Here is a 23,818-nt window from a genome sequence, read left to right as displayed (position 1 = left end):
TCTGCATACCTGGCTGCAGCCACATCACTGAGGGGGGTCCTTTCGACATTTTAAAGGACCTGAAGTGTGTGACAACATGGCACTGCAGTCAAGAATCTTGCCGGGGAACAGAATAAGAAGATTTATTTTATTTTTAATATTTGAAAGATTTCAAAAAGCATTCAACTGGATTTCTCACTAAGAGGATGAGTGAAGAGAATCCTTTGTAACTAAGCTGGGAGGCCCAAGTCTTTTATCCATTGTTACACAGTTTTTCCCCAGGGCAGAGTTAGGAAGGCCTGCAAGCCCCAGAAGCTTAACAAGGCGAGTACACTGGGTGGGCTTTCCTGCCGTTGCCTAAGCTGCTCCCGAGGTAGGAGCCGGCAGAGCCGAGCGGGTCCCGCGCTCCATCTCAGAATATTTGGGAAGATCCTCGCGGCAGCCCTGCTCTTACAGCAGTGAATCTGCCCAGCAAGGCACACACACCCTCAGTACCCAGCCACCTGCAAGCCTGCTTCCCTAATAAACCAGGAGCAAAACCATTCCACAGCAGATTAGCAGTGAATTGGCACTTGGATTAATCACTGTGCGTAGGACTTCGCCAAGCTGCCTTTTCCTGTCGGCTTTTCCAACTGGTTAGTCCAAGATACCTTATCTCTTCCAGGATAGACGGTGTGAAGGGAGGAAACCAGTGTAACTGTGCTGCTAACACCTTTTTTTTTCCCCCTTTTGAACTTTTAACATTTGTATGTGAAAACCCATCAACGTTGATGCAAACGAACTGGTGGGTTTTGATCATGTGGACTTGGATACATATTCCCTGAGCTTGGTTTAGAGCAGTGATGGACTCATCCCTCTTTCCCAAGGTTGTTTGTATGTGGGTGAAAGTGAGAACTTTGAGTGATTCCCACATGCCAATAATGTGAACAGGAGCTCAGGTCCTGAAGCAGGGCACCCAGGACATGTTCTAACCTCACAACTCGTGTTCTAGGACTTGATCCCCTCCAGTTGACCGCTCCTGTCCATTTGTGCCTCAATCAACCTGTCAGAGTTCACCACCCAAAGGTGCACTCAAATAAAAGCTGAAATAAAAGAGCTTTTAAGTAATTAAGCACCTCTTTCCAGACTCACTAACCCTAATATAGCAGAAATTTTAAAGGCAAATATCTTATGTCCATCTCCCAGCAGCAGGAGAATGTGGAGTTTGTAAATAACAACAGCAATACAAGGAATGCCTCTTTGCTTACCCGATCCCACTGAAATTAATGGTCTGTGGTTTAGGTCTGTGTCAGTGCCATAAAGCAGGATATGCCTGGAGACCAGGAAGTGTCTGCTTCGTGTGTTAATGATGGAGTTATGGAGTGGCAGCAGCCATTTCATGGTCAAAGTTGCAGAAGGGTTTTTACTACATGCTTGACTCTCCCTCTTTATATGCCAACAAAAAGCTGAAGAAATTCCTAGGTCAGACCTGGAGCCGAGGTTGAAAATTTTCTATAAAATTTGAAAGGGATCCAGCTAAAGATTTTCACATGATGCCACCCCTGAAAAAACACAGCTCACAAGCACAGGCCGTGCCCCTCCTACCACTCAGGTGTAAACTCACACAGGGGTGAGAACCTGGGTATGAGCAAAAACTGTTCAGCAAAATTACTGCCCCCTCAAGCCTCTTCTCCACTGAAGCCCCAGCTCTCCTTCTCCAGCCCCGCCATCCACATGCTCCAATCACCCAAGAAAAAAGCATCATACTTGTGTGTTATATTTTAATGTTTATGCCGTGGCTTTTTGTATAATAGGAATAATCGCTGTTGCTTTGTAGTACACTTACAACAAATAGCTTTGGAGATTGCTCAAACACTTTAGCTCCACTTCAGCTCTTAATCAAACTCAGCAGCTGTTTATTGCAATTACACCATAAAGCAATAGACATTATCCCTTAACTAACTGTCTTATTAATATAGGTAGTTACACAGCTATTTCATAGTTAGTCTTAAATAACTGCTTTTAATTATTTTATTAACATAAATAACCATCTCAATAAATTTAAATTAAATGCATATGTGAGAAAACGCAATTTAAAGCATTGCACAAAATTGCATCTGTTTACTAATGTTCAAATCGATGTCATTGTGTAATTCAATTAAAGTGCAACTTTAATTTATTTCAATTTTTGATGGCCAGGAAACACCTAAGACGCTAGAACTTCCTAAATATTGAAATGGGCACTGTCTGATCCTCTTCTGCTGCTGTATTTTCCTTGCAATATTAGTTTCCTGCCAGGGGAATGAGATTCCTTTTTTACCCACAAAACTTACAATTTAATATCCCCATTTAATTTTGTTTTCTTCCCATTCCGAAAGCAACAGATGACTGGATTGCATTTTGCCTTCTAGTTCAGTTGTGCAACTCTGCTTTCAAGGGAGAAAAGGATTTTATTTTCCTGTGCAGCACTGGATCCTCCATGTCTTATGCCATTTGTTCTGGTAGGATCAAGCTCTTTGCCTTCAGCTAAGGGGAAGGGAGACGTTGCCTGACCTGGCCTGAAATTCCCTTTTTCTTCCTCGGTGGGGGGGGGGCTGGTTTATTGTTCAGGGGACTCATTCTACCCAAAAATCCTCCACTGCAGAGCAGACAGCACTTGCACAGCAGCTTTTATCCCACAGTGCCAGCACGGAGCGTGTCCCTGGAAAGGGAGCACAGCCCACCCCTCATCTCACAGAAGGGTCTGCCTTATTCAGATGCTCTTTGGGGATGAAACGAAAATCTCCTATCCTTTCTCAGTTTGAGATTCCTCCCCTGAAGGAAAAAGAGGAAAACTTGCTGAAGAGCAAGGAGAAAAGGAGAGGGACTCCCTTCACAACTTGCCACAGAGAGGAGAACAGAAGATCTTAGGAAGCGCTGGGAGAAAATCAAAGTGGCAAATAAAAGCCAAGGATGGGGTGAAAATAAGGCTGGAAAATAAAAAGGTGCAAAAGGAGGCGAAGGGGCCTCACATATTTTCCTGCCAGCCATTTTCTTCTGCCACTCAGAGCTTTTTGATTTAGTTCTATAGTTGGTGCAGGGACCTGCAAATGTGAACTGGTACCTCCCTGAGATCAAATAACAACAAACCCCCTCGAAAGTAACTGGGATGTATTGAGAAAAAGTGCTGAAGGCAGGAAGATGCAAAGCAAAATTTCTCAGAGGGTCTTGGTTGGGATCTCAGCAGCTTTTTAAGGTTCAAAACTGTGGATATCGAGCCATATTTGGCTCTTGGATATCAGTCAATGTCAAAGATGTCATGGGAGAACAATGAAAAAAAGATTTTGGTCCCTGAAATCCAAACTACTAAGGGTGAATTTTGTTAACTGGCAAAGTCCATCCCACCCTCTGGCTGCTCATGAGAGGACATGATCTCCCTACAAGGAATCATTTAAGGAAGGCATTTCCAGGCAGGTACAACACTGCATGAGGAGGAAGGTGCCTATGGAAAAGCGGAGCTGGAGACAGCAAAGATGAAAACAGTGATTTATTTATTTTAATTCTTCTATCCCAGTGTACCAGGTAACATGAAGGGATAATTACAGGCCCTGTCAGAGAGGGGTTGCTGATGCTGTGATCTGGCAGACACACTAAGCTCCTCAGGAGACGAGCTCTTAAAAGTTTATAGACTCTGCTGGGCAAAGACAGAGGTGACTCAGTACAAAGGGTTTTTACAGAAAAATGTGGAAATCAAGAGTGAAGGAAGACATGCTTAAACTTCAGGTAACTGAGAGTGATCAGGGGTTGGATAATTGAAGTTCCAATGTATATTTGCCTACACTGTCGCTCACCTTTGAGCCCTACCTAGGCATCTTGACATTTATGTAGTCTGAAATCCTGAAAGCTCTGAGTTTAGACAACTAAATTGTTGCTTGTCAATTTAGTCTTGACTGAAAGACAGGTGTTTTGTTTCAGAGTAACACTCCTTTCAGACTCCTCTATTCCCAAGCTCAGATTACTGAGCTAAGGAACTATCAAAAATGAAATAACTTACAAGCAGGCAAAGACATTTACATACCTTGAACAAAGGAATTCTTTGGGCAAAATCGGGATTTTTAATTATTGCTTGTTTTCTGTCATGTGGGACTCTCATCTCGAGCTCTCTGGTGGGAGCCAGAGGAGCTTGGAGGCTTTGAAAGTTCCTACAGTTTTGGTAGGGCTGCAGATCCTCTGCTGCTGCTCTGCAGTTTTACAAGCCTGTTCTGCTGAATGCAAAATGCTCTCTGAGCAAAGATCCAGCTGAGAATATGAACCAAAATTCTCCAAAGACGCAATTCTGAGAGCAGGCCTGCTACACACAGACCCCAAATTCTGCTGCCTTTGAGCAGCAGGTGAGCCCATTCCCACCAAGTGCCTCCCTGCAGAAAGCACTGACCCAACCCTGCCCACGTTCCTGCCCTTGGAGAATTCGGGTGCTCCTTTTTCCATGTCTCTGTGCCTGGGTGCTGGTGCTCACACACTTCAGGCAGGGTTTGGGCCTTAATTCCTTTATTTATGCCATTAAGGGGGCTGAAGGCAATGGAACACAGGCTTAATCACACTGACCTGCCAATAACCTCGGCTCTGACCTGGAGGGATCCCATGTTTTGGCATAGGTTAAGGTCTTATTTAATTTAGAACCTTAAGCTGGATTTGAACTGTAGCCCCAGAAGTAAAAAGCCAGCCTTTTTATCTGGGAAGCCACATGGCTCTGGCTTCCTGACTGGTACTTGTGACATCCCAGTATTGGCAAACCAGGGACATATTAGCTGTGTGCTCTATTTTCTGCCCTTAATTATGGCCAGCTAGTCTGAGTTTTCTTGCCTTCTTTTTTTTTTTTTTTTAAAGGATTTGAGTGACAAAGTGACTATGCATATCATTCCACATTTGAACTGTAAGACTTCAGTATTTCTACCTCTAGTGTGTAATTGGATCAGCTGCCAGTTACAGAAAGGAGCTGGGTGAGTATTAAGTGTGTGGAAAATGAAGAAGAGTCCAAGTGTGAAGGGGAGGAATAATTTGACAAAGCCTGCAGTGAGCTGTACGTGGTTTTCTCGTTCCAAAATGGAGTAGGTTTTGAAGCACATGAGGAAAAACTGGCTTTGATTTATTAGCTTTGGTTCACAGAATGCTGGCCACAATCTTGGAGAGTCTCAAGACACAGGGAAAGCCACAGGCCCTGCCCCGAGGAGCTCACAATGCCGACATTATCATAACGAGGATGGACGGGTGCCAAGCTGAAAAACACTCTGCTTTCATCTGACTCCTAAAGCTGTGCCTTCAACAACCTTGTCAGGCAGTGCACAAAGCTCCTGCCACGGGCTTGGCACCACAGCAGGACTGGGGTCTCGTGTTATCGTGATGTGGTGGTTCTCAAACCATCACACCCAATGCTTTCTGCAGGTCCCCACTGTAGCACCTCCTTACCTGACCTGGAGCTTCTCATTACATCACAAAGCTAATGTAAGCATGAAACAGTTTAAAATCTACAACAAAAATCCACAGTAAACCTCAGCCCTTTCAAAAGGTGAGAAATAGAGGGGGTCTGTGTTCAGTCAGAGAGTGAGTGTGTTGGCCTCGGGACAAGAAAGTTGAGTTCCACCATTAAGTACATGAAGTTATGGCAGGATCATACAGTCAGAAAGACAGCTCTTTATCCAGTAAATGTTCAACTGTTTATCCTGTTACAAAGTGCATGCAAATCCCCTCAGATATGAACTGGCAGTCTGCATTGGTGGGACAGGAGAGCTGCATTCTGAGTGGGTAACCAGAACTTCCTCCACTTTGCATCTCAAAGCAACTCTAAGATGCAACTCAGGACAACAGTCTGATCATGAGGTGCCCAGTTTAGGGCGTTAGGAGAGAGGATTGCAGCCTAAAATCAAAGAAAAGGTCACAACATCCAGGGCAGCTCATGAAAGAAGCAGAAGAAATGCCAATTACCTGGGAATTCACAGTTATCCCTCGGCTGTAGAAATCCTCCATAAAATCCACCATGCTGATCTGTAAAGAGAAAGCAAGAAACTTTTATTAGTGGCACAAACAAACTCAGAGAATTACAAATACTTCAAGTGACTGACTGCCTGGTGGCAGCCAGGATATGGATAGTACTGCCAAGAAGGTGGAGTGAGCAAAGAGCAACTGAGATTTGCTACTTCCCAACTCTAGGTTCCTCTAGGCTACAGTTGGTGGCTTGCTGACCATAGGACCAAACTGATATTTTGGGATTTGGAAATGCTTCTGCTATGCCTTCAATAGCAGCCACTAATTGAGAGGAGCAGTGTCCTAAAGGGCCCCTGGGTTACTGCCACAGAGCCACATCTTCTCTGGCTGGTATAAAAGCCCCGCAGACAAGTCTATCAGGCAAAAGCACAACAAAAAACCATCTCAAAATCATTTCTCTCTGGCTCTCCAAGGGGGTTAGGGCATTAAGACAGAATGTCCTACCTCAAAGGAAGTCAAGATTGGATCAGAACATCTCAGAGAGATAGAGAAGGAGAGATGGCAAGAGGCAGCAGTGTAAAGGTTTTATCAGCATGACTTGGGGATGACCACATTACTCATAGGTCACTGTGCTTTCCAGCTGACTAGCAACAGATGAAATAAGGAAAACAACAGCCTCTGGATTTCCAGGTAGCAGCTGCAGCCAAGTCTGCCTTTTCAGATGCCCTTTTAGTGTGGAATATGCACGGTGCTGCTCAGAAACCTGACTTCCCATGCAGAAGGGAACCCACCGTGAGATCCCACTGTCACCAGGCAAGTCCAGGAGAGCATCAAGACAATATTTGTGTTGTTAGAGGGAGGAAAACTTCAAATGCAAGGCACTTGGTTCTCCCTACCATTTGCATACTTCCAGTATTTCCTAATATTGACCTAGAAGTACTACACAGATCTTTGTGGATCTCAGCCCATCTCCAGCAGAAAGGCACCAGGAGTGGGTTATCCTGCTGTGAATCCTCAACCTGTATGGCAGCAAACAGGCACAGCTGCTCATGTCCCATCACAGCAGCCACAATACCGAGATTTTTTACGTAACAAAGACTAAAATATCATTTATTTATACTGAAGGGGTGCCCTTCTGCCAGGCACCATACAAAGGCTTTACCAAGGACTGCTCGTGTTTTTAGGAAGGTGCCATTTGATCAGATACACACACACAGATCCCAACAGCTGAGTGGAAAATAATACTGCCATTCCTGACAGTTCTCAAATTAGCAAGAGCTTATAATGAAGCTTTTGTAAGACATCCCTTTCAAGGTTTTGCTGGATACCTCCCTTGCTGGGGGTGGGTGCACACGGGGTAACTGCCCTCCTGCTCTGTGCTTAATTCTCTCACCTTGTGCTATGTTGCTTGTTTCCTGCACTCAGAGATCTCCTACTTGTGTTTGAACTCTCTGAATACTCTCTTCAGCTACACACAAGGAGATAGAGGCCTTAGTAACCTCCTACCCCAGCAGTTCTTTTCCTGCAGTCAGGAAATTATCTCCCTTTTTTTTTGTTTTCTTTTCTTTTTTTTTTTTTTTCCCCATTGCACAGAACTAGGGGAATTCCCCCTTCCACTGCCTGGGCTCTGATGGCAGTGATTGGTGACAGCAGCAAAAAACCCCAAGCCACACCACTCACAGACAACAGTGTCTCGTTTTGCATCGGGTTTTATGTCAATATTTTGATAATTTCAGCAATTCCACATTCATGTTGGTACTGAGATATCTAGGAAACAATGTATCCTTCAAATAATTCAGTAAGTGTCATGATAGGCCTGTGTGAATGCTTGTGCTTCTCTCCACAAAGAACTAAAATCACATAAAACTCTGAGACCTGATTTTCAGCTGATATAAATCCACAAAGGTGCTGTAATTACTGGTAGGACAGTTTACACTCTGAAATATCTTGGCCCCTCTCTCCTTCATGCAGGAAGAGGGAACAGGTACCAGGAGGGGAAGGTTTCATGTCTCTGCCTCCCAGATGTGAGTTTGCACAGGGAGCTGGAGGCTGTAGGTGCCTTCTGCCCTGGTAGGTTTTCTTTTTCCTTCATTCAGGAAATTGTCTTTCTCTTTTTTTTTCTTTTAATGCAATTAACAAGAGAATTCCCCCTTCTGTTGTTTCTGAGGGCTGTGGAGCCCTCAGAGTGAGAGAGTAAGTGGCACCTCTAATATATTTTTCCAGAATATGGGAAGAAGATAAGTATGAGACAGATAAACAAAACATAAAACTGGTTTAGGAAAGAAAGGGGGAAATGCCTGGAAAATGTAGTAATAAAGGAACCTCACCAGTAGCAACAACTCGAGGAGAAAAGGGACTGATGGATAGCTGTGCTGGCACGAGTGAGGAAGGGTAAACCAAACCTTTTCAAAGCACAAGAAAAGAAAACCAAATTGCATTTAAAAAAACTATTGAGAAAAAAATAAAAAAGCCAGAGGACAAATAAAACAGAGAGAGGGAGGATTTCTATGAGCACAAAAGCAGAGGTCAGTACCCCGTGGTCATTTCCTAAGAAAGGAGGAAGCAGAAGTGAAGGAAAATCCCTAAATATAAAAGACTACTTATAAACAAAGGACACATTGACTGCCACTCCATGATTTTTTGAAGGTTTGCTATCAGCATATCTCCAGTGATAAATGCCTTCACATGATGCCAGCTTTCTGCAGGCACAACTGCAGCAAATCACTTCTGCCAGGCAGAACATGAAGAAATGAGGAATCATCTCCTCCCCTCCACGTGGCACTGCTCTGGTCCCTGCACATCCTCTCCACACCAACCCTCAGGAGAGGAGCACATCAGGGCAGCAGGGCAGGAGGATGTCCTGCAGAACACAGGACGAGAACACAAATCTAGGTTGGCAGCCTGGAGCTTATTTCAAACAGTGATGACACAGGTCCATCTCTGACCAAGGCTCCTCATTGCACATCCTGCTCCAGTGACTCTTTTGTCACTTGGAAACCAGTTTGTCTAGGCACAAAAAAAATACTTCTAGATCATTCTTGCCATGACCATAAAACCAGAAAATTGTCAGGTGCCTCCTCTGAATGGCAATGATATCCACAAAAAGACTGGGCTGGTAAGAACACATCCAGGAGCTCTTTGGTCCACTGCCATTCATTAAAGCCCCCGAGCTCAAGTTACTGTCTCAAAGCCCCTGCCAGGTGCCCTGGAGCACAGCTCCAAGCTCACCTTTCCATGGAGAGAGGAGCCCCTGAGCCACCCCACTGACCTGAAGCCACAGCAGGATGTGCAGGCCCAAGGCTGGGCAGGGATGGGGCTCCATGGAAGAAGGGAAGGCCCAGTTTTAAAAGTCATGGGTGACTCTCAGAATTTATTCAGAAGCTTGATGGGGTCAAAAGTTGTGCCCACTGACATGTTTTCAAGCAGAGAAATACTTGCAACTAAACCCTCAGGCATTAAACTGCATATGGGCAAATGCTGTTCTCCCTTCCACCCCATTAGTGGGGTTCTACAATTAACATTAATCATTTCAAGGGCAATATTCTGCCTATTGACCAGAGCCCCTTTCTGGAAGGGAGAGATTCACACTGACACTGAAAGGTGAATTTGCAATGTCTGAATGTACATTCCCTTGCAACAAGAGTCACATAAAGTCCTCTATTCATCAGGAAGACCCAGAAAGCTCTTGTGGTATCACACCAACATAAGTGAGATGAGAGCCTGGCCCCAAATCCTCAATCCCACAAACTCCCACATCGTGCTGCCACAAAGAGGAGGCTGCTCCCAAGGCTGAGATCATGCCCAGACCCTGCAGTCTTTACTCAGACCTCAACTGTAATGGAAGTACTGCCTTCCCTCACCACAGCATCTTCACTACAAGTGCTCCTGTACACAGCTTTTTTTGCCAAAATAAATACTGCTGGGTTATGGGGTTTTGGGGTGGGTTTGTTTTTTTTTTTTGTTTGTGTGGTTTTGACTGGGGTGGGAAAAAAGATGCAGATTAATTTTTTAAATAGAAAAAATAGATCCACTTTTTTTTTTTTTCTTTCTGGAACAGACAGCTTATAAACACAGACCAGCCTTTTGCTCTGTACACCACCCCATGCCACCCTTGCTCTAAGATTAACCATTGATCTGTGCTGTCCTTAAGGCCAGACATTCTTTGGATTTGGTTATTACATCAAGGTGCATTTGTGCTCCTAAATGGGCAGCTGTACTGGAAATGGAGCACAAAGGAGCAGAATTCAGGCTGTTCCAGCGTGGGTCCAAAGCCCGGCGTGTCTGCGGTGCTGTGAGTCTTTTGTTTCAGATGCAGAGAGATAAACTACAGCCTTTTTTTCCACAGCAGTTATAATGCAGAATATGAAAAACTCTTGGGATGGTTTAAGCTGCAGGGTATTCTCCCAGAGTTCTGTCCAAAAATAATCTAGTAAAAATGTGGACAGAGAACCATCGACCTCTGCTTTCCCCCGAACATATGCAGCTCTGATCAGTCTGGTATTTCAAGAAAAACAAGGTCCTGAACCCTAATCCTCAGACACATAACAAAGCGCACTTCACAGCTGTGATGCACAGCTACTATCAGCTCCGAGGCCTGAGTGGGTCCCAAGACAATGCCTCCTTTATCACCCAGAGGACAAATATCTAGACAGCAATATTTTCTGCTTGAATGCTTCAAGCATCTCTCGCAACTCCTGACTGAAAGAGAAAACTGAGCTGAGAGTGTTTGCTGAGTGATTATTTTAATTTACTACTTGATGTAAATCTAAATGAACTGACATCCAGCTTGAGATGGACAGAAAACAATCATTGTGAAAAAAGAAAGAAGGCTAATATTACAATATCATTTGAGTAGCACAGGTTTAGGCAACTTTAGCAGTGGCAATGTAATAGATAGTGAGGCAGGGTTTGCATTTCCTTTTCTTCACTCAATTACCATAATAAGTTCTGTAATTTTAGGGCTGTTTATTTATCAGGCGACGATAACAAAGACGCTCAGAACACGGTGTCTGAATGCAATAGTACAAAGCACCCCAGTGTCAGCCCTCACATGCAGAGGGTTTGCTGACTCTCACACACCTGATTATCTGTGGGTACCTGTGCCCAGAACCCACAACGCCCCCCTTTTTGTTAATGGCTAAAATGGCACAAGCTCTGCATCTGACTCGAGGCAGAGCGAGGGGCAGGAAAGGCAGAAAACTTCCTGCTGAAGTTCTCCAGTGCTTTAAAAACCTGTCAAGTCACTCTGCTGAGCTTTCTGGTATGAACAATAGATTTGGGACCTGGCCTGCCTGCACCAGGGAGTCTGTCACTGCTGCTCTCTGATCCGGGTTTGCAGCGTTTGATGGCTGCGCGGTGTCACCGAACAGCTGGAGGAGAGGAGCCCCGGCTGAGCGCCTGAGATGGAGGGGAAAAAAACAACAAACACAAAGCAAAAGAAGAGATTCCTTTGTGAGGCAGACACACAAATCTGGGCTCTGCCAGAGCGAGACGCGTCACCTTGCGGGGTGGCCTGTGGTGCCCTGCGTGGACACGAACAGACACCAGGGCCCCACAGGCCCCCCTCGTGCCCCAGTGAGGACCAGGGAGAAGGGGAACCACGTGCAACAGCAGCCCAGGTGGAGGTCCAGCAACAGCTCCCTGCCACAGGGGCTCAGCAGTGGGTTCACCACCTCCTGCAGCTCCTAAAGGCATTTTTCCAGTGGGAAACCACCTCCTTGGGCCCATCCAACCGCATGGATGAGTGGGTAGGAGGCACCAATAGCCCATCACTCCATGCCTCTCTCAGCACATCAAAGACCACGTTGCACCCCCCCAAGGCCGACTGAACCCACCTGGGGCAACTTCTCACTACACTGAGATCCTTATGTTGGTTTTTGGGTATTTGTGGCTGGAAAGGCTGATCTACATACATAATTTCTTGCACATTGCCTTAGAAGAACGTACCTAACATGAAACAAAACTCACCATTTTGTGTACACCAAAGATCGATGGAAAAGCTCATAACTGAATAGGAATAGAAAGAGCTGAATAAAAGTGAAACTCAGTGGGTTTCTGAGAATGCCACTCAAGAGCCTCGAGGTTTTGGAAGAATACCAGGCCTTCCTATACAATGGTTTGAACCACTACCTTAAAGAAATCTCTGCAGTTCCCTCTTAAATTCTACAGGAGGCTCAGAAGCACGTCGGAAATATTTTTACTCCGTACCATAAGATGTTTTTCATCAGAGTAACATGCCTCTTAACCCATAGCCATATATTCAATTAAATTGCATGGGCATATGTGTGTTTATTTACATAATGTGTAAATGTATAGCTGGGTATGTATAAACAAAAGGCTTTCATAACACAGAGGAACACACATGGCGGTGTAATTTGTGTATTACACACTGCGGAACTGCAGCCGTTCACGTCAACACCATTCATCACCTGGGCTCACCAAAATCGGGGCACTCCTGCTCCACACGCTGCCTGCAACTTCACCACGATGGCAATCTCCTTCCTCAATTAATTAAGGACAATTTAAATATTTTAAGCGAATTACATTAACATGACAAAACAGGAAAAATTTAAATTGTGGAGCTGTGAAGAGAAAACCTGTGACAAAGTCCCTCTTTCAACACAGTCACAGGGAAAGATTTTACAAATTGACAGTGTACATTATGCACAGCCTAACTGTGGACATTTTCTGTCAAGCACTTAAACAGAGAGACACAACAACGGCTCCAGTGTGAAAACAGGATTGTCTGTAGGGGACTGGTCCTCACTAAGGGCAACCTTGACAAGTCCAAGCATGCACCTAGATCAGCATTTGAAATAACTCTGCCATACCGAAGCTGTTCATCAGGAAGCCCTGTCTAAACTGTTATGGGTTTGCAAAGGATCTTCATTACCTGCCCTTACGAAAAAAAACACTATCAGAGTATTTTTTAACTGCCCCTGTCAAATATTGCTTCAGTAACAGGGTTACAAACACGTGGCATGAAACGTCACAGATGGAAATCATTATTATGTTTTTTTTGTTAGTTCTAATCCAAAATTTTACATTCAGGACTCAGACAGCAGTGAAATAATGTCCTCCCTTCTAGGGACAAAATTCTGCAAGGAAGTTTTCAAGAAATCTAGCTTGTATTTATAGCCCTACCATGCAGCTACTACAGATCTAGCACTCCCTTCACTGATTAACACACCTTCACTGATTAACACACACCGTTACTGGGATTTGCAAATTAAAGGCTGGGTCTTGCCACACTCGTGTGAGTCAGCCTGAGTGGCACGAGCACCCCGAGCAGGAGCAAACATTGTGGGATCAGGCCCTTCCAAAATGAGCAAAGCTCCATGAGCCCCTTCATGTGATTTTATAAACATGAATGTTCTAACAGGGTTGTAGGAACATACAAACTCATGCTACTCGTGTGGGTACTGTCAGAGGCCTCAAAGGGACTGGGGACTTCCATGAGTAAAACTGGGTTATGGGAAGATGGGCTGATGCCACAGAAAAAATAAGAGGGAGCAATGAGTGCTCTCTCCATTTCCCTCAGATTACAAACACCATAGAACACACTACAAATATCAGTGCAGGGGGGTAGGTCTGGCTTTGTTGCTTCATGAAAAACACAACTGACATTTAGCTGTGAAAAAGTGCCTCCCTGACACGGCACTGGACGCTGAGGGGACCGTGCCCCTACCCAAGACAGGTGGAAATGGGGTTCTCAGCAGGGTAAGGGACCTCCCTGGTGGCTCTGGGCCACCAGGCTTGGCCACCCCACCTTCTGCAGGTGCCTCGGCAAGACCTGAGGGTGCTCAGGGCTCCTCGTCCTTCACCAAGCCCAGCAGAGAGGATTACGGTGTCACAAAGCATGAGCTGAACCTGCCTGAAACCCCAAAGAACTGATGGAATCCCCTCGGGGCAGTTTTCCTGCCCGTGACCCTTGTCATGAGAAGTGGGGGACCGAGCACCCTTTCCCTGGGAAACGCACCTGCCTACCCAGGAAAAGAAACCTGAGGTGTCAACATTTCCACTGCATTTCCTGTTGGCCATTCTTAGCCGTAATTATGAAAACCATTGCAATTAGGTTATTCTAATTATGAAAATCTATTTCCTTTTAAAGATTTCAGAGCAACCTTTAACACATAAAAACACTGAAATCCTTTGAATTCCTTCTCATGCCACGGAATCTGAGCACAATTTATCTAGATAAGTTTTAATTATAGCCTTTCCAGAAAGACAGTGCTCTGTATAAATAAAAAGAAATATAATTGATAAATGTAGTCAGATGGTACCAGGTTGTTTAAATAGACCATTAAGCTCAAAATGTCTAAAGTTAAATTAGATTGTATTCTCTTTCACCTAGGGCTTTTGTAAGGCACAACTGGCATGTATAGTCTTGTCCACATTAATTTTTACTGCCACGGTCAAAAAGCAGCATAAGTCTGCAGCTTGTGTAGAATTTTCTGTCTTTATTTGACGTGATCACAGTAGATGAATTAGCTCCCTTGGTGCAGAGAGTGAAAGAAGGTTAGTTGAGGGAAATAAGGAATTTTCAGAGGAAAGAAAAAGTTTGAGGGAAACATATGGTTTAAATGCTCTTGCCTATTTCAGATCAAGCTGAGAGAGTTGAGATCTGTTGGTTCAGAGATCCAGTTCACTGCACATTCCTACTGTGCCTGCCTACTAATTGCATCCCATGTTTGTCAATCAAATATTTGCAATTAACAAAAATATTCCCTTAAGAGACATATAACAGAGGCTGCTAAGGATCCATTGCTTTGCTATTAGAGTCAGCTCCAAATAAAAAAACCAGAAAGGTCTTTAAAAATATTCTGCTGCTGATGACACTGCCAGACACTTCCAGTCAAAACATTAACAAGCAGAATAGGTGGCATGGGGGCTTTTCAAAGAGATTTCTTTCAAAGAAGAAAAACTTTGATCTTAGTGTTTCTGACCCATCCTCCACCTCTGATTCTTCAATCTACAAGTACATATAGTGGTTTAATTTCACTCAGTGCATAACTTGCCTAAGGATAAACGTTGATCTAGATTTTTTTTTATTTAACTCCAATTTAACTGATGCTCTAAAGCTGCCCTATCACTGCATAATACACACTCACACAAGGTTTCTGAGCAGAAACTGAAGAAAGCAGACTGGAATAATAAGAAATGCACAAGGTTCAGAGGAAACATTAATTTGTAAATAGGTAGAAACGCCAGTAATTTGTTGGGAATTGAAGACCTTCTGTCTGAAACAGTGAAGCTTAGCAGCTGTGCACTGCTGTTTTATAAATCAATATTACATCTGAAGGTGGTGTTTGAATGCTTGTATCATTGTGGTTTGAGTCAAACAAAGTTCTGTGATAAGAAATGATCAAACAAAACAAACAAAATCCCTTCCCCTGTCTCGCCGGATAAATTCCAAACATAATTCCACAAGAGGGATAGAACATTCAAATCATCCACTTTTTTATAATTGCATAAACCCCTCAGTCACAGAAAGATGATTGGATTGGTGATGGACTATTGTATTCTCAAAGACATGGATCATGCCAACGGAGAGCTCCTGCAAGATGATAACAGCGTGTGCATTTTCTGTGTGACCTGTGGTGAGATCTAAACCCCATCCAAGCCAAAATGCCGCGGTCTGGTGTGAGCATGACTGGGACCAGGGGACTCCAGCCTTCCACTGCCACCTCTAAAACTAATTCCTTCAGTGCCATGAGCAACCACTTATCCTCACTGCTGCAGCTTCTCCAGCTAAACGCGGCGCTAAGGAGAAGAGCTCACGCTTGGGCCGAGTCTACCCAAGATAAAATTTGCCAGCGTGGCTCGGCAGGTACAGCTCGATTAGCGGATCTGCCTCGTGTTGACACGGCCTGCACCTGCAAACAGAATGTTTTCCCTGCCATCTACCCATTCTTCCATGCAAAATGAAGCAGAATCCCAGCAATGTTGATGATTTTCCCAATCAAAAGTCATCTAAAATGTCGTATGCCCCCATGAGTGACATTGCTTCCTTTTCTCAGAGGCTGTAAATAATCACGAAATGTTCTGAAGACACAGAGGAGCTGCCTTCCCTTGCCGGTTTTTTTTTAATCTTTATAAACCATTTCCATAATTTAGGCTGTGGTTTAAAAAGCCTCAGTATCACAAAGCTGTGTATTTGGGGCTGTAATACTTGCAGAGAATGGGCAAAGAGGTTAGAGACAGCATTTCTCACAACCCACCAAGCCCAGTTTCGGGAGCCTCAGGAAACAGAGGGATGTGGGAGAGCAGTGTCTGCAAAGAAATATCCTGGGAGACATCTGCTGGCCACTTGTACCTCGCCCAGCTCCGTTCACCCACTGCACAGTCTGGGACTTCGCACTTCCTGAGTCAAGGGGCAACTTGGGGGTCACACAAATCACAGCTCCACAGCAAGCAAACACCAACCAGTAGCCCTGCCTTCGGGCTCCGTGAAGGATTTAGCAACATCCTTCTTGTCTGACTTATTGCAAAAGGAAACAAATCACAGCAGACCGAGCAGGATGGGGTGCTGGGCAGCACAGACCGGGCTGGGGGGCAGGCAGGGCCTCCCCAGCTCTCGGGTGGCTGCTGTGGGGCACATTCCTAATCACAGGCTCACATCGAAGAGCCCCGTTTGTAAACACTCAGTTATCATTCTGCAGGGGGCTGTCAGATTACAGAATTTTATCGTCAAGTTTGAGGTGGGAAAAGAAGAGGAGGAGATGGAGGAGGAGGGTATTTTTGTTCCTGTCCTTCATTTCCTGATAAGGAGACACTTTTGATCCAGGAGAATTTTTTTTTCTTTCTTCTTTTCCTTTTTTTTTTTTTTTTTTTTTTTTTAATCTGGTAGCATAAATTCGTTTCACAGGATTGCAGGTGTTTGAAAAATTTAAGAAGTTCTCTGGTTTTGTAGTCCTGGCCTCATTGATGAGAAAGCTTACGCATGGTGACATGGTGAGTTGAAGCAATGATTAAAAGGCTATTGCATATGCTCTTCCCAGCTGAGTTGTTGTTCCCGTTGTTGTTTTTAGAGCACAGAGAAAGTGTCTGCAACAGCTGCTAATAAGCTCTTATGCGACTCCAACATCGTGATCTGATCACCCCAGAAGTGCAGAGTGGGAGCTGAAGAACCTGGTCTCAGCAATTTGACAAAAACATCCCTGACATATTTCAGCTACCGCGGAAAGTTTGTGACACTGGAAGGAAATTAAAATGTGTGTGGAAGGTGGAATAGGAACGTGAGGCTTGTGTTTTCTGTGCACATGAGATTTAAAGCCACAGGCAAAGCAGGGCCATGTGTGTTTTCAAAGGCACAAATGGGAATTAGACACACAAATTCCATCGACTTTCAATGGAAGGACTACCCCGGTGCCTTTGAAATTCTCCCCCATTATTTACTGTACCTCGGTAAGAAACAGCGCTGAACACCTTTGTGCTTTAGAAGGTATCACACCTGGAGTGCTGCTGCTGTAGGATACTAATCCAGAGGCACAAGATGAAATCACCCCAATATACCAATCTTGTTTATTGCACAGATATCCCAAAAAATCAGCTTATAACACCAGTTATAACACTTCAAATGCAGAGTGCCCTGCAAGTCTAACTCAACCTAACAGTGGGACAGTTGAGGAATTTCCACTCCACACTGGAAGGCACGACTAATTGTTATCCCTTCTCGGGCAGGAGGAGTAGGGTAATTATATCTAAAGGTCTAACCCGTGGAATTCTCCCATATAAACCCAAACTGCATTGTGTCACTGGCAGAGGAGGAGAGAGGATGGTACATGAAGACAGGTGTGTGCTCAGGGGCCGTTTGGTTCCAATTTTGGTAAATGTAGCAGTAGCTGCTCAGCTCGTGTGTTAACAGTGTCGTGCTGTCTCTGCAGGATGGCTGTGAGCAAACAGTCTGAAGATGTTTTAGCAGTGCATATAGCTGCATATATTTTCCATAAATAGGAGTTTATTCTTTGGCAGACAAGCTAGCATTAGAGCTGCAAAAACACAAGGAATATAGTAAGTGCTGGGAAAAAGAAAACCAAGCAGAGAGACAATCTGTGAAGCAGGAGAAATAAATAGAGACTGAACAGAAAGAAAAATAGAAGAATGAGGGGAAAAGCCAAGGTAAAATGGAGAAGAAATGGTAAGGAAAAAAGAGAAGTCGGGAAAAGTATTGCAAGCAATTTGTGTATTTTTAAAAAGGGGCTTAAAAGCAGAAGAGGACTCAGAAAAAAATTTAGGTGTTTTTGAATCTGCTGCCACCAACAGTGTGGTGGAGGTCCTCAGCCCTTACCCTGTGTGATGCAGCCCAGCAGTGCTCGAGCAGTGAGAGGGAGCTCTGGTGGCTCTGTTCTGGCAGTAATTGAGGGGAAGTGCTGTTGCCATTGTGTCCGCTCGGCCCCGCACCGGCCCCGGCGCCGCAGACACAAACTCTGGGGAAAGGTTCTTGCTGAGAGCAGAGAAGAGTCAGCTACTCCACACGAACCTCTGAGGCTCGTTAGCAGGAGAGCTGGGAGGTGACAGCTTTCCAGGCTTCTGGAAACGCAGAGCAGGGCTTTATCCAGCAGCTCTGCAGGCCTGGACAAACAACCCCTCCCGGGTGCTGCACAGACCCCGAGCAGATAAGGGCTGTGGAGGACTTGTTGAACAGTTTATTTACACCTTGTGTACAGCTCCCCTATGTCTGGGCTCCCTCAGTGGTGGGAATGGCACAAATCCATCAGAGATGCTTCGCAGGCCACGCTGCAGCAAAAGGCAGTTGATCCCCAAAGCAATAGGACCAAGTTCACAATTTAGAAAATTTTTTATTAATCCTTATCTGTAATAATTAAAACTGACCTATTAAAATAAGTACCACTGGTTTCTTTTTTTTCTTTTTTTTCTTTTTTTTTTTTTTCCAGTGAAGTAGAAACAAACAAAAAAACAAACCAAAACTTTTAAGAGAGAGTCAAGTCACGATGGTCAGGGAGACCAGCACCTATGAAGTGCAAAAGCACACCTTTGCTTAATCAAGAAGGAAACCTGACCACTACAAGGTGCCTGAAGTGGTGCAGACATCAACTTCCTCCCTCGTTCACACACATGCAGCAATAAAATAAAAAAATAAATTAAAAATAAAATAAAATTTTAAAAAGGCCATGTCGATCATAATTTTTCCTGGAGTTTTCTCTGACTTCACAAAATCCTGTATAAATGAGCAGAGATGACAATTTCTGCTTGAAAACAAAACTCTGAGCTCCACAACCAAAGGCCAGCAAAACCCCTTTCTTTTCCTAGGCAGAGCTGAACTCAGCATTAATTAATTTAGGACACAACTTTCTGAAGCTCGGTTATTCCCCTGGGCAACAACTTTACCTCACATTAATTTACAGTTCAATGGCAATTTTATGGATACTTGAACTTTTATTACTGTATAACCTATACAACCAGAGTTGAACAGATTTTGCTAGTAGGATAAATGATCACTTGGTTGTAAAATGAGTTATTGGAATTGCCTTTTCCATACATCACAGACGGTCAGTGGCTGCTTTTTCCGATCACTGGAGTCCCCTGTCCCTCACCCTGCCCCAGTGCCACCAACACCAGCACAATGCCATGAATTACCCTCCTCTTTCACATTCCTTTAATGGCCAGTTATTTCTCTTCAGAGTTTTGTATCTCAGTGATATCCTTCCTACACTGGGCTCTCACACTGCTCTCAGCTATTCCACATTGGTCACAGCGTCCCAGGATGTGTTCCCTCCTGGAATTTACCTTAATTCATGTTAAAGGCAATCAAGAAAATCCCACTGTGGAAAGCACAGCCATGCTAAAAACCATTACTATGGGCAAAATTATCAGTAGCTTATTATTCTTAGCTGAGAATATTTATCCTATGATATTGATTTTATTACAGAAAGCTCCTTATACTATGTAATAGATACCATAAAAACTGCTGTTTTGCACTGCTTGCTTAAAAATAGCACTCTAATATTTAAAATAAATGTGTGGCAAATAATTTTAAGATCGTGGAAAGGACAAAACCCAGTGCAATGAAAAACCCCACTTTTCAAGAAAGAAAACAGAACGAAATATTAATATTGCCTCAGTCAATATTTCAGTTTTAGATAAAATTCACCTTGAAATCTAGCCATCAATTTCTTATAACACCAGAATTGATTTTTTTTTTTTTTTTAAAAATCTAGCGGTAACTTCATTTAAATCCAGTCTTTCTAAGTCTGTAGCGCTTCAGAAAATGCAGCTGAATGGAAGAAGTCTCTTTTTTTTCCAGCTTTAAATCCCATTTGGTGAGTACCTAAAATATGCACCTTGAAGGAAAGTGTGTGTCTGTGAGTAAACTCCTCGTGGGATCCTTTGGAGGCTCTTGGCTGCAAACACACTGTTGGTGCAAGATCATTGCTGAAGGGAAGGGCCTGAGATTTTCAGCTGCAAGCTCTTCCTAAGAACTTGGGAGGTCTGGATGCAACAGTGAAAAGTGGGAAAGAGTTTGCACTTGAAGAGAATGGCTTTATGAAACCCTTCAAGTATTTAAGAATTAGAGCTATTAAATGCATGATCTATGACTTTTAAAGCTCTGATCTGCCTAATCTTTCTTCCATCCCTCTCCCCCAAAGGCATTAATAAAGCCCAAATTAAGCCATGCCAAATCCTCATTTTCCATCTGAGTTTGATGTTTCGAAGGCTGCGCCGTTCCACCTTTGTTTTGACAGACAAAAATGTCACCTTTGCTTGGAAATGTGTGTATTTGGCAATAAAAGAGGAAATAAAGGCTTCCCCTACACTGTAAGCTGCGTGTTACAGTCTGTCAGCAATCAACAGGGCCAGATGTTTTAAACTCACCGTCCTGTCTTAGAAACTGTTCTTTAATTCATCAAATTCCTTTCTTCCCTGTAGGATAAGTCTAAAAAGAGAGGTCCCTCATACCCATTAGCCACTTTCTCTACAGGTGTGATAACAAACTAGCCCAGATTTAGCTCCCAGAAATAATGCCAGCCCTAAAGCAGGATTGACCTGAGCCGTGCAGACACATCAGCACATCACCAACAGCACCCGGGGCTTTGCCCGACTTGGTGCACAAGCCCTGCAGAGCCTGCAGGGGATAAACCACCACCAGGTAACTTTGCCCACTGGCAAACCTGTTGCTCAAAATAATGCCCTGACAAAAAGGCAAATTCCACAGGGAAATAGGATCTTTCACGAGGCTCTTGGAAGAAACTTAGAAAGAGAAGGATGGGGGGACACAAGCCCTGCTCCAGACATTACACAGAAGCAGCAATATTTGAACTACAAAAGTTCTACTTTTGCTTCCTTTCACACCCAAAGACTTTTGTTCCTGAAAGCTTTTTTTCCCCCCCCTTCCATAATTGTTTTCATTGGTTTCATAAAACATTTTATTTCTCTTCACAGCCCACGACGCAATTACAGCCAAGGACTATAAAGGCCAGAGCAGCATTTTACTGATCCCAACAAGATTATTAGAAAAGCATCTCAATATTTTGCAAGCCCAAGTTTTTTACCTTCTACACACAGGCGGTGCCACTTCCCCACCGTCACTTTTAACTATTTCAATGGAAAGAAAAGACCACAAAATGGAGATTATAGAGAGTTATTTCCATGTGTGCATCCCCCAATGCCATTTTTGGACAGGTCAAGAAGAACCATTCAGCAGCAGGCATTAGACCCCAGGAGCTGGTCCTTCCAAAGGTTTTCCAGGTGAAGCTGGACACCTCCACCCTTTATTTCCCTCCAAAGCACACTGCCTTCCCCCACCCACCACGTCAGGTACAGGAGCAGCTCCTAAAGCACCACCTGAGCCTCCCAGCCCAGATGAGCTGCACTGGAGAGTGAGGAATCACACGTGGCCATCCTGGAAATCAGAACTGCCCATTCCTCCTCTTCCTACTAATTTATTCAGGAGAGGAAGGCATTTCACACACTGAGTTTTAGTGTCTGTTATTTGATGGTAATCGATTAATTTTTAACTATCTTTCAGCCCTTTGATGTTCTATAAATAGCCCAAGCTAATAGAGACATTTTTACACTCAGAATGCAGATCCACTGCGAGGTTATTTGAAAGAAAAAAAGGAGTCTGGTGTAGTATGTTTGTTCAATGTGTTATTAACTCAGAAAGGAAATTGAGCTACAGTGAACTATGTAGATCTGATTCTGACAGCTGCAAACAATTCATAGTGAAAATGACTCAGCCTAATTCACATTTTTTAATTATTTTTCCCCCCACTTTCTTGTGCAGCCAGATAAAGGGTTCAAAATGACCTTGAATTGAAAACCCTGGATTTATCTCAGTGTTTTCTTCTTTCTTAGTGCTATATCCAAAACTTCCTTACTGGGAAGCCAGTAAAATCAGGGAAAAGCCCAAATAACAAAACACAAGTTTAATGTGAGGTTTCCAGGTACTGAAAAGGGAGGAATAATGTGAATATAGACTTGATTTACGCAGCAATTCCTCATCCAGCTGCCAGCATAGCAGCACAAGTCTCTGTTGCTTTTCTCCCCATTTCCCAGCACCTTTCTGATGCACCTTCTCATTTGTTTCAAATACTTCCCAGACAGTGCCGTGGGCCATGTAAGTTGTTCCTCAGAAATTCAGTTTGGAGGGATGGGATAGACACAAACCCTCAGCTGTGGTGGGAAACTCAGAAACTTTAGTGGCCTTTTTTTTTTTTTTTAATTTACATTTTCCCTGTTAGTTCACCCTGAGATCCCAACGGCACAATTTACTAATTAATTACTATTATTAGCTAATGGCAGTGAAAACTGAAATTACTGCCTGCCTTAAGCATAACAAAATTGACAATAAATCTGTAGTGTGTGAATCACTTCCTTGTGCAGGTCTGATAACCAAACACCAACAACAGTGTGGCTGGCTTGATGCTTTCCCCAAAAACTCCTGGCACACATGGATGTGCAGCTTCCATGTTCCAAAGAGAGGCACCAGCAAGAGAGGGGATGAACACTTGCACTCCTGGGCACTGGCAATACAGGGGCGCTGCCAGATTTCAGAGGACCTCATCCTCTTTTTCTGACCAAAAACATGGGTGATGGTTCTACAGAAACATGGGCTGGACTTGGCCCTTTCAAACAGCAGCACAGGAATTACATGTTTGTCCCAGCAAGGGTGCACCCAACGACGTCGAGGTGGCTACAGCTATTGGCACCAGGTGCTTGTGAGTTGTATGCAAAATATTTTAGGGTTTTCTCAGATTTACGTTCTCCATTCTCCACTTTTTAATGCCAAAGTGTAGGCCTCTAAATCCTTTCCAGATGACTAAGCAAGTGTTCTGGTTTACAGAAGCGCTGAGTCTGTGGAGTTCCCCTTGAGGGCTCGGCCTCAGATCCATGGGATGGGGGTGATTTCTGCACCTAAGAGCTCCAAGGCCTTCCAGGGAGCTGCTGTGCCATTCAGCCCTGGGTAAGGAGGACATGGAATACCAGAGAGCTGCTGGGCTGAAGGGAGACTCTTCCCCACAGGTGTTTCAGGGCTGCTGACTTGGAGGAGTCCGGGAGCAGCAGCGGAGGAGCCTCCCATGCCACGGGAGTGGGCAGCACACAGAGGTTCCCTTGGGATGCAGCCACTGCAGTGTGCAGGGTGGAAAATGGTGGGGAAAAGCCTGAAAGGGTTTCTCAAGGATGTGGCTGAAGACAGGAGGAAGAGGAGGAGGGGGTACCGAAGCAGTGAGCAAGGAGCCTGCAGGACACAGGAGCTGGAGGGACACAGGGCAGAGCCGAGGGGTTGGTGCTGGGCTGTGGCAGAGGTTGTGCCAGGACTGCCAGGGAAGGGAGCACTGCTCAGCCAGGGAATGCACTGGAAGAAGGTGGCTTGTAGGAGTGGGAAGCACTATGTTCCACATATGTTCCAAGTGCTCTGGCAGTGTTCCCGTGCTAT

General features: G+C 44.3%; 1 long non-coding RNA gene across 2 annotated transcripts in view; it reads right to left on the bottom strand.

Annotated features, from left to right (window-relative positions):
• LOC108500685 overlaps positions 1-23,818 on the bottom strand; it is a 260,908-nt gene that overhangs the window by 45,439 nt on the left and 191,651 nt on the right. For both annotated transcript variants that reach the window (XR_001875955.1, XR_001875956.1), the window contains exon 7: positions 5,920-5,979. This is a non-coding gene — a long non-coding RNA (uncharacterized LOC108500685). The remainder of the gene's footprint in view (positions 1-5,919; positions 5,980-23,818) is intronic.

Source organism: Lepidothrix coronata, unplaced genomic scaffold (assembly GCF_001604755.1).
Source record: "Lepidothrix coronata isolate B3197 unplaced genomic scaffold, Lepidothrix_coronata-1.0 Scaffold92, whole genome shotgun sequence".
Lineage (NCBI taxonomy): Eukaryota > Metazoa > Chordata > Aves > Passeriformes > Pipridae > Lepidothrix > Lepidothrix coronata.
Note: the sequence above shows the minus strand (reverse complement) of the source record. Positions and strands in the feature narration are given on the sequence as shown.